Source organism: Ictidomys tridecemlineatus, chromosome 2 (genome assembly GCF_052094955.1).
Source record: "Ictidomys tridecemlineatus isolate mIctTri1 chromosome 2, mIctTri1.hap1, whole genome shotgun sequence".
Lineage (NCBI taxonomy): Eukaryota > Metazoa > Chordata > Mammalia > Rodentia > Sciuridae > Ictidomys > Ictidomys tridecemlineatus.
Window position 1 is genome coordinate 82,607,238 of NC_135478.1, and position 12,090 is coordinate 82,619,327.

General features: G+C 36.4%; 1 protein-coding gene across 6 annotated transcripts in view; it reads left to right on the top strand.

The window, feature by feature from the left end:
* The window catches only part of Taok3 (TAO kinase 3), a 189,204-nt gene that overhangs the window by 18,892 nt on the left and 158,222 nt on the right, over positions 1 to 12,090 (top strand). The gene's annotated exons all lie outside the window — the stretch shown is intronic.

Below are 12,090 nucleotides of genomic sequence, written 5' to 3' on the forward strand. Positions count from 1 at the left end.
AGTACTACTGCAGATAGACTAGTGAGAATTAGAAAATACCTTGTATTACCTCAAGGATATATAGGAAGATTAATCTCTATCCTCCCATTCTCTATAAATATTTCATTCTTGGTGATGTATTGAACATATCTTTGCTCATTCTTTTAAATGCATCGGCTCCTAAAAGCAGTTACATGGTGTAATTATATGGACCACTAGATAGGCCCATTGAGTCCAGGTTTCTTGTGATTATTCAAGGTGTGCATTTTGAAGGCTAATATTGGTAGGAAATCAAGTATAGTATTTTGTTTCAAAGTTAGTTCATAATCGTCAGTTTAAGTATTTTTATGAATTTTTATATAAATGCTTTTCTCTTTCTAAAAGATGCCCCCAAATAATATTTTGTATTTTCTGTAGAATATTAATTTATTAGTAATCTGTTCTGTAGTGTAATAACATCTGCAGAAGTAATGATGACTATGTATCACTTTGAAATTATAAATTCCCTGTCTTCAGAAGTGATAAAAATCAGTTCTTTGTTAGTCCTGGAGCTGGGGGTTCCCAATAATAAGGCCTCGAAAATGCAGATGTGGAAGCAAAGATCTCCCTTCTTCCTCTTAACTCTTTTTTTCTCTCTGCAACCAAAGACAGGAAGTCCTAGTTCTGTGTGTGTGTGTGTGTGTGTGTGTGTGTGTGTGTGCGCGCGCGCGCGCGCGCGCGTGCACACGTGAGGGGGTGGGGGGGGCAGTACCAAGGATTGAACTCAGGGGCACTAGACCACTGAGCTACATCCCTAGTCCTATTTTGTATTTTATTTAGAGACAAGGTCTCACTGAGTTGCTTAGCACCTTGCTTTTGTTGAGGCTGGCTTTGAACTTGGGATCCTCCTGCCTCAGCCTCCTGAGCCACTGCAATTACAGGTATGTGCTACTGCACATTTTTTAAAATCTTTTAAAAAATTTAGTTGTAGATGAACACACAGTATCTTTATTTATATGGTACTGGGGATTGAACCCAGTGCCTCACACATGTGAGGCAAGCACTGTACCACTGAGTTATAGCCTCAGCCCCTCTTATATCTTTTTTTAACAATTGTACAAGTAATGCATTCTTTTTTGCAAAATTATCAACAGAAAACACATGTGAGCAATTGAAACATAAAAAATTATATTCTATTCCCAGATATACTTGATATGTAACTTTCCAGACTTTTTTTTAGATCAAGTATTTTTAAAAATAGTAATTAGGATGGGTTCTCTTGCATATATTATTTTATAAGTTGCTTTCTTTCATTTGAACAGAGTACCACCATTTCAACAAATATTCATCTTTCTACCTCAAAAGATACTTCTCCCAATTCATTTCAAGCCTGCAGTGTTGTGGATTTTTTTCACAGTCACTGTTCTTGCAAAGGGTTCTAAGAGCTCCTTGGTCATTCTCTCTATCTCCAATATAGACTCTAGGTTTCTCTCTAGTCACAAGAAGATTCTACAGCAGATAGACCATGACAGTGTAGTTTCTAGGAACTTTTTTTTTTTTTTTTAAACAAGGGCGAGTAAATGCCATTATTTCCCTGGGTGTGGTAACAAAGGCACTCACTGTATCTCCTTTTTTCTCCACCCTCCAGAAACACATTTCAGTTTCTAACAGTCCCATCCAGTAGCAAGGACTTGCCTCCTTATCTCCCTGAGCACATGGCTCTCTGCTTAATCTTCATTTGTGCTCCAGACCAGCTCCAGCTACACTTCTCCTAGACTGTCACCAGCCTTCCTTCCTTCCTACCTCTCCTATTCCAATCTATTCTGATTCTTCTGTTGTTAGTATTCAAATTTTGCACTCAAATCTCATGATTTGGAGCTCTTTAAGAATGTCACTCAGAAATGAGAAATGTTAGACATATCCAAAGTAACCAATAATGCAGACTTTTAGTTCATGGATATTTCTTGTACATTATTCTAAGGGTTGTATTTCAGCCTCCTTAATCTAATCTGCTTTAAGTTTTACGTTTCTAGCCTGATCTGACCCTCAAATATAGATTTTCATTCTCATATTCAGTCGAAGCTGCTTTCGAAAAATAGATATGGCTCACTAAACTTTTGCTAAGTTTTAGTTAGTGACTAAGTGATTGAATATGCTAAGCTTATGAAATTTGCTAGTGATCCTTAACTAGCCAGCACCTTGGAAAAGCAGATTAAAGTTCTAATTATCCTTGACAAGGTGAAAGGGTAGATGGGCATTAACAAAAGAAAAATCACTAAAGACATTCGATGAGTGATTTAATAAAGGACTAAAGAAATACACACACACACACACACACACACACACGCATATATATATATATATATAACAGGCTACAAACTTTGACAAAGCATGACAAAAAGGGAAATAAATAGTACCAAGTATGGGAAACTAAAATATTATCATTTCTAAAGCCATTTAACAGTATTAGTATTCATTTACCATGATTTGTTTTGCAGTTCAGAGGATTCTTTAAGAGATTCCACTGTTTCAAATATGCATAGAGGGAGAGGCATGTGCAAATGGTAAAAACAAGACCGTAAGACCAAAAAGTTCGAATTGCACATATCCTTCGTGATATTGAAAAAAAGTGACCCTGTCAATACTGCATTTCTTAGCTGACATTTCCAAAACTGTCAGAATATGCATAGGTATTTATGTGAACACTATTTCTCCTTTATGAGCCAAGTAAGATGGATAGATGTGTTAGAATGTGGTATCCAATTTACCCCTGTGTTTTTGTTTGATAACTGAACAAATCAACTCTGTAATGGCCTCACTGGAATCTAGTGGATTCTGTTTACTATGACTCCTGCTTTCACTTTGTTTTAAAATAATAAGAGGTTGAATTTAAAAACATTTTTTTCCTTTGTCATAGATGGACACAATACATTTCTTTTATTTATTTATTTTTATGTGGTGCTGAGAATCTAACCCAGAGCCTCACACATGCTAGACAAGTGCTCTACCACTGAGCTACAGCCCCAACCCCTCGAAGTTTTGTATTTTGGTAAATCAGGAAAATAGACAGTACACGGGATAAAAAACAATTCATACATTAGGGGTTTTAGGAGAAAATGAGTGAAGTCAATCTAAGCAATAAAAATGAACAGGATTGAAATCAGAGCATTGTTGGTATTTAAATTTGTTAGGTTTATACTGGTTTGTGTTTGTTTGGGTTGTTTAGGATTTTGTTTATATTGTAGAGCTTGGAACAAATAAATTCTAGGGAATTTTTTTCACATGACAGTAGAGTATATTTTGAAATATTGTACATACATAGAATAAGTATAACTTGTTCCAATTAGGATCTTTAGGGAATTTTTACAGGACTGCATTTAAAAAACTTTTTCAAAAATCCCCTTCTCTAAATTGCTACCTTTAAGTATTTCCTTTAAGCTAATTAATGCTTTAATTTGGTGTCATGTTAGTTATTTTAGTGTGCAAAATGTTCCTAATACAGGTTCCTACATATATGAAATACTCAAGAAGTATTTTTTAATTGTTTTACTGGGCATTCTAATTCTTAGGTTTAATGTAAAGTGTCACATACATGGATTGTGCTCAGACTCCTGATTTTCCATTCAATTTTTTTTTTGCTTCTAATCAATGAATTTACTGCACTGTGAAGTGCTACCTAGAATTTACCAGTAGATGTGCAAGGAACCACTATGTAATAATTTTTTTTAAAAAAACCTAAGAACTACTATTTAAACTTGATATGCACATTTCAGAAGACCTATTAATTCCTAACTAAGGTTTAGAATGGCTTATACCAGTGTACCATCACATAGTTTATATTGCATGTTTTACTTGTTGATAGCCCACAAGGCCATTTGTTCTAGTATTTGCTGAGGAAAGACTCTGGCATGCTTCTGTGCATGATAGGTGTCCAGCTTTATTACTTCAAATCTTGAGCTAAATGTACTACTTTATTACTTGTAAAATAAGGTCATTTCAACACGTCAAAGGAAATGCCAACTTTACCAACCTTTATAAAATGATCAAATTCAAAGTTATTTCCTGTTACACTACTAAAACTGCTCCTGATCATATTTGCAGGGAGTGTCTGAGAACCAACGAGAACTTGGTCTGCAGCATTAGCAGGTGGTATCCTTGTGGTGCCCTTCTCACTGGGAGCACCTAGATTACCCTAATATCAAAGCTGCCTACTTTCTGAGATCAGAAAGCCACATGATCCCTTCCAACTCTGAAATCCTGTGATCTCGAGCTAATTTCAGATGAAGAAACAAGTATTGGGCCAAAATAAAAGAGAAAATATGAAGCAAGCAAATGAGAGATCACAGAAGGGTTTTGTTAGCAGGGTTTATTAAACTTCCTCAAAAACAATGGTATTAAAAACTATGAGTGTTAAAGGAAAGGTTTTAAAAAAAGACAAAAATGAAATCACCCCCACTTTCCCTAAGTGTGTTTAATTTGACCAGGTGTCCAGGCTTTCATAGCACAGCAAGTCAGCACTGCTCGGTGAAGGTGACTTCCTCTGATTCTTTACTCCTGTTATATTGGATATAAGTATTTAAATTCATTAGAACAAATATGTTGAATTATTGCTATTAAAACAAAAGTCGGACACATTAACTAGCTGCAACATTTGGACATAATTTAGACTTATACAGAAACAATAGAAAAAAATTTATAAGGCATTCTAGAAAATGTGAAATTTTGATTTTTGTATTTGGTGATGTTAAAGAATTCTTGGTAAATTTTTAGATGTATTAATGGTGTACTTATGTTTTTAAAAAATAGTGTAGTGTGTGTGTGTGTGTGTGTGTGTGTGTGTGTGTGTGGTGCCTTGTAAGTGCTAGGGAAGCACTCTACCACTAAGTGTCTTTTAAACATACATGCTGAATATTTACAGATGAAAAACATACTTAGGATTTATTTCAAAACATGGGTGGGGTGGGAAATGGGTGGGCCACAAGGCCACAGCTGGTAAAGGTGGGCATGAGGCAGTCCATCCTGCTTTTCCGTTTACTTTTCCTTATGTTTAACATTTTCCATAGTAAAAAGATCTCAAAAATAACATTTAATATCCATCTGTGAGGTTTACAAAAACTATTTAAATGTCTCTGTTCCTTGTAAAATGAAGCAAAAAAAAAAACCTACAAAAATGATTTTCTTTGCATAGAAGAATATGTTCTTTTCATACTCATTTTCTCTTTGTACTTTGTACTCCTGAATTTCTCTTTGCTGTTAGAAATTTGTCATGTGGAGCCAGGTATGGTGGTGCACACCTGTAACACTAGTTACTCTGGAGGCTGGGGCTGGAGGATCACAAGTTCAAGGCCAGCTCGGACAAATTAGCAATACCCTGTCTCAAAATTAAAAAGACTGGGGATGTGGCTCAGTGGTAGAGTGCTTGCTTAGTATGTGTGAAGCCCTGGACTTAGTCCCCAGTACCAAGAAAAAATATTGCCACATAGTGTGAAAAGAAAGCCAGGGGAATAAGGAATCACTTTACTGTATCCAGAATTAATTGTTTATTTTTAATTTTTTTTTTTTTGGCAGGAGATACTGGATTTGGAACTCAGGGGCACTCAACCACTGAGCCACATCCCCAGCCCTGTTTTGTATTTTATTTCAGGGTTTCACCGAGTTGCTTAGCATGTCACCTTTGCTGAGGCTGGCTTTGAACTTGCGATTCTCCTGCCTCAGCCTCCAGAGCTGCTGGGATTACAGGCGTGCACCACCGCGCCTGGCTATTTTATTTATTTTTATGTGGTGCCAACGATCATACCAGTGCCTCACATGTGCTAAGGCAAGCACTCTGCCACTGAGCTACAGCCCTGGCCCCCAGAATTAATTATATTTAACTCCTTTACTCTTCTTTCCACTCCAACCTGCTAGAGTTTATTGTTTTAGGGGAAGAAGAGGGGTAGCACTGCCAACCTATTACATTATAGAGTTACCATTCCACTGGTTCTACATGTTGTCATAACCATTGCATTTATAGAAATATACAGAATGTATGGAAAATATTTAGTTATTCTCTATAGTTTAGGTTTTCAATTCATTGTCTCTGGAGGTCAATATTTTAATTACTGAAACTCCATGTTTTTTCTTGCTAAAATAGCCACTACATTTTTAGGGGAAATGAGTGCAATTCCTCAATATCATGAATAGTATGTGAAAGTGATAATTTTTGTAAAGCTCAAAATATTAATAAAGTTGACCACTACCTTGCCAAATTTCATGAACTTTGAAGAGTTGTTTATTTTTCAAGATTTAAAATTGTTTAAAACTGGGAAAAGAAGATCTGAAACTAAAAACTGTAAAGCAGTATGCTTGTATTGGAAGACTGCAAAAAAGAGCAACTAAAATGTTCAATAAAATGTTCTACTTCCCAGCCCTATGATATGATTGATTACGCAGACTTAAAGATAACCACGTTGCAAACTTTTTGGGCCAGGACTTAGGAAGACCTCACTTCCACTAATGCAGTGCACTTGGGGATGAAGTTTTCTGGTTAAGTTGAAGGTTATGAAGAGCAGACTTTTCCTGCCCCTCCAGGCTCTGCCTTTGTATCTCAGCTCCTCTCTCCTCCCCGCTGTGCAGCCTTTCACTGACTTCAGAGCTCACTTTCTAAAAGACAAATGGGATCATCCTTCCCTGCCTTCAGAAACTCCAGTGTGGCCGCATGCTTCACTTGTGAGTCCAAATTGCCTTAGTGTCGCATCCACAGTCAGGCTTCTAGATTGATCCTCTGCCACTTCAGTAGAGAACTGTGGGCTCCAGCACACCGGGCTCTTGGCTGGTCCCAGGGAGTGCTCTGCTTTTCCTAATCCTCTGTTATGTCCAGCGCTCTGTTCTCTCTGCCTGGAATGGTTTTCCTCCTCTTCCCTCTCACATCTTCTAAGACCCAGCTGACCCCCATCATGGAGGCCTCTCCAGACATGGCCAGTTGTGCCTTCCTCTGTTTCACAGACATTCTTCATCAAGTCACAATTTTTTCTATTATAACTATTTAGGGCTGTTTAGCATCTCTTCTGTTGATTGATTCAGTCAATCATTCATGCATTTATGAGGTGTTAACTGAATGTTCCAGGTACTCTGTGTGGTACTGTAGATAGAGTGTAATTAAAATTGTCACCATCTTTGCCCTCTGTTAGTGAAAGACACATATTTTAAATAAACAATGGCAACAACCCTCCCCGCAAAAAAATATGGCAAGCCAAAGTGCAGCAGGTGTGTCCTGCAGTTCCAGTCACTCAGGAGGCTGAGGCAGGAAGACCACTGGAACCCAGGAGTTGAGGCCAGCCCAGGCAACACAATGTCACAACCACTGTGACATTTGTGAAGGTGAGATCTCTAATCAGTACCCACCCTCTGTCTCCCCACCACTCCACTAATACAAAAAAACAGTGCCTCACACATGAGAGCAACTGAAAAAAATGGTTAAAGGAGTGAATGATAGCTGGGCATGGTGGCACATGCCACAGTATTGGCTACGGGGACTGAGGCAAGGAGGGTTGCAAGTTCAAGGCCAGCCTGAACAATTAGCCAGACTCTTTCTCCAAATGAAAACTGGCAAAAGGCCTGGGGATGATGAATCTCAGTAGTAGAGCACCCCTGGGTTCAAACCACAGTACCCACACACAGAAAAAGGAGATGATAAGTATGTAGCCATATGTGAACTACATGTTTTTTTTTTATATTAAACTTTTTAGTTTGAAATAATTGTAGATGATTCACACAGTTAATAAATAAAACAGAGAGATCCCATGTACCGGTTACTTGATTTCCCCAACAATAACAGAGTGCAGTATCATAACCAGGATATTGATATTGCTACAATTTTCTGGTCTTGTTTGAGTTTCTTGTTTTAGTGTGTGTGTGTGTGTGTGTGTGTGTGTGTGTGTGTATGTGTTTGTTTAGGTCTATAAATTTTTCTCATGTGCATCTATACTTCAGTCAGGATTAGGGCAGTTCTATCACTAGACTGCGTCACCATACCTACTTCCTTCTCATCTCCCATCCCTCACCATCTGTCATGACCCCCTGGCAATCGCTAATCAGTTCTCTATATTCACAGTTTTGTCATTTCAAAAATGTTATACAAATGGATAAATATAGTGTGAAACCTTTAGGAACTGACATTTTTTCACTCAGTAAAATTCTCTAGAGATTTATCCAAGTTGTTGTATGTAGCAATAGTTATACCATTTTATTGCTGAGTAGCATTTCATAGGATGGATGGATGATAATTTATTTACTCATTTATCCACTGAAGGACATCTGGGTGTTTCCACCTTTTGATTATTGAGAACAAAGCTTCTATGAACATTTATGTGCAAGTTTTACTGCGAGCATAAATTTCCATTTCTCTAGGATACATGCCTAGGAATGCAATGGTTTGATCATGTGGAAATTGCATATTTAGTTCGATAAGAAACTGCCATACTGCACTATTTCACATGTAAAAGAAACATGGAAGAAAGAACTAGTTTCTCATGGCCTCACTGGTATATGGTGTTGTCACTTATTTATTTATTTTTTTAATTTTAGCCATGCTGATAGGAATGCAGTAATATCTCATTGTAATTTAACTGTTTTTGTGGTCCTGGGGGTTGAACCCAGGGCACTCTATCACTGAGCTACATCCCTTCCCTTTTTCATTTCTTTATTTGAGACAGGGTCTCACTAAGTTGCCCAGGTTGGCCTCCAACTTACAATCTTCCTGCCTCAGCCTCCCACGTGGCTGCGTGTCACTGCACCCTGGTCCACTGTAGTCTTAATTTATTTTCCTAATGGTTACTGAAGTTGAACATCTTTTCATGTGCTTATTTTTCATTCAGATGTCCTCTTCAGTGAAATTTCTACATACATCTTTTTCTGATTTTCTAATTGGATTTTTTTTTGCTTTTATATAGTGTTGAGTTTTGAGAATTCTTATTCTACATACTAACCCTTGATTAAATATGTCTTTTGTAAATATTTTCTCTCAGTCTGTAGCTGTCTTTTCATTGTTTCATGGGTGTTTTGCAGAACAAGGGTTTTAAATTTTTATTTGGTACAATTTACCCGTTTTTTTTTTCTTTAATGAGCTCATAGTTTTGATGTTAAGTCTAAGAATTACCTGTTGCTAGATCCCAAAGATTTTTTCCTATTTTTGTTCTAAATACTTTATAATTGATGTTCATATATTTTAACTGTAATAATTTGGGGTTAATTTTTTATAGACATGAAGTTTCAATCAAGGTTTATATTTTTTGCTTATGAAGGTCCTATTGTGCTAGCAGCATTTGTTGAAAAGGTGTCCTTCCTCTATTAGGGACTCCTTTGTCAAAAATCAAGTGGGTGTATTTGTGTGTATCTGATTCTGCGTTCTCATTCTGTTCAATTGGTCTATGTATCTGTCTCCACCAGCACCATACTGTCTTGATTACTAATGCTACATAGTAAGCCTTAGAATTGGTTCAAACAATCCCTGATATCTAGTCTTCATTTCAGAATTGTCCAGCTATTCTAGTTCTATTGCCTTTTCATTTAAATTTTAGAAAAAGCTTGCCTATGTATATAAACATCTTTACTAGGATTTGGATTGAAATTGCTTTAAAATAATCCATCAATTTGGGGAGAATTGGCAGCTTTTCTGTGTTGAGGCTTTTGATCTGTGTATGTGGTGTCTCTTCATTTGCTTAGGTTTATTTCTTTCGTCAACATTTTCTGGTTATCAGCATGCATATTATGTATGTGTTTTGCTTTTGGTTTTTCTTGTGTTGCTACAGATTGAACCCAGGGCCTTGAGCTAGCTGCTAGGCAAGGACTCTACTGCTGAGCTATCCCAGCCCCTAGGTACATGTTTGTTAAATTTATAACTAAGTGCTTAAATTTCTTTGGAGTGATCATAAATGGTATCATCCAAAATTTTCAGCTTTTGCATGCTTATTATTAATATATAGAAATGAATTTTTATGAGTTTATCTCACATCCTGTGACCTTCTTCAACCCACCTATTAATTCTAGTGTTTTCAGACATCTTTGAGATTTTCTATGTAGTAAATTGTTATATGCAAATAGGGACAGTTTCATTTATTGTTTCAAAATCTGCATGCTTTTTTTTTTTTTTTTAGTTTTTATTTATTTGGTTTTTATTTTGTTTTGTTTTTTGCCTAATTGCTCTGGCTCAGACTTCCAATGCAATGTTGAATACAAGTGTCAAGAGCAGACACCCTTATCTTGTTCTTGCTCATAGGTGGAAAGCATCCAAATTTTCACCATGGAATACTGTGAATCTGATATGATAATCCAATGTTATCATTTTTTGTAGCTGTTCTTTATCAAGTTGACGTCATTGTCTTGTGTTCTTGCTGAGAGTTTTGTGTGGGTTTGGGTGTGGATGTTCTGCATCAGTTGAAGTGATCATATGAGTTTTCATCTTTAGTCTGTGGATGAGGTAGATTACATGAGTTGATTTTCAAATACCAAACCACTCTCACATACTTTAATTGAATTCCTCTCCTTTATGGTCTATAATTCTTTTGATAGAGTATTGGATTAAATTTGCTGATATTTTGTTGAAATTTTTTTGGGTTTAGTTTTTTTTGGGTTTGTTTTTATTTTTTTTGCAGTACAGAACTAGACCTAAGGCCTCACAATGCCAGGCAAGTGCTTTACCACTGAGCTACGCCCCCCCCGCCCCCCCCCAGCTCAGTATTTGTTGAGGATTTTTGTGTCTAAGTCCATGAGAGGTTATTAGTTTGTAATTTTCTTTCTTCCTTTTTTCTCTCTCTCTGTACTGTCTTTGTTTAGTTTGCGTTTCATGGTGATACTGACCTCATGAAATGAGTTGGAAAGGGTTCCCTCCTGTTTTCTGAAGAAGATTGTGCAAATCTAATATAAATTCTTCGAATATTTGGTCAAATTTTCCAGAAAAGACAATTGGGCTGGAGATTTCTCTTTCAGGAGGCTTTTCATTACAAATCTAATTTGTTTCATGGTTATAGGATTATTCAAAGTATCTATTTTGAGTTGGTGGATTTTTTTTTTCATTAGTAGTTTCTAAGTTGTCATATGTGAGAACTAAATTATCAAATTTCTTAGTTGTTCTAGTAATCCCTTATTGTCCTTTTAATGGCTATAGGAGCCATAATATCCCCTGTCTTGTTTCTGATATTAGTGATTTATTTGTTCTATCTTATCATAACTTTATTTTACTGTGACAAGAACTGTTAGCGTGAGATCTTTTGACTCTCCATTTCTTCCTACCCCTGGCAAACTTTGCTTCTTCAAGTTCAAATATTGTATTGCCTTTGCTTTTGATCATTTCAGATGCTTCATATAAAGGGAATTGCATAATATTTGACATTCGGTACCTGGCTTACTTCACTTAGTATGATGTCCTCAAAGTTCATCCACCTTGTCACATACTCATGGATGCCTCCTGTTTTTTGTTTTCTTTTTCTGTTTTTCCTTTTTCAGTACTGAGGATGGAACCCTTTAACCCAGGGGCACTTTGTGTGAGTGTGTGTGTGTGCGTGTGCACATGTGTGTCCATGCATGCTCACATGTGTATTCATGTATACAATGTTTTAAAAATCTATTAATCTGTTGAGGCACCCATAGAATTTTCACATTTTAGCTATTTTGAATGTTGCTGCAATAATTGTGGAATTGCTAGTATCTCTTCAAGATCCTGATTTTAGTTCTTTGGGACAAATATCCAGAAGTAGGGGTTGGGGTTGTCGCTCGGTGGTAGAGCACTTGCCTAGCCCGTGTAAGATGCTGGGTTTAATCATCAGCACTACATAAAAATAAATAAATAAAGGTATTATGTTAAAAAAAATCCAGGAGTGGATTGTTAGATCATATGATTAGTCTATTTTTAACTTATTGAGGACAATATGCATATTGTCTTTTATTTTAGTCAAAAAGATTTATCAATTTTATTGTTTTTTTCCCCACAGAACAGTTTTTATCTATATTTTTCTTCTGTTTTCAATGTTATACATTTCTGCTTTTGTTGTATTATGTCCTTCCCACTGTTCACTTTGGTTTTTTTCCCATTGTTTTCTAGGTGGAAGCAGATTATTGAGACCTTTCTTAAGGTATTTATTTAGGGCTATACATTTT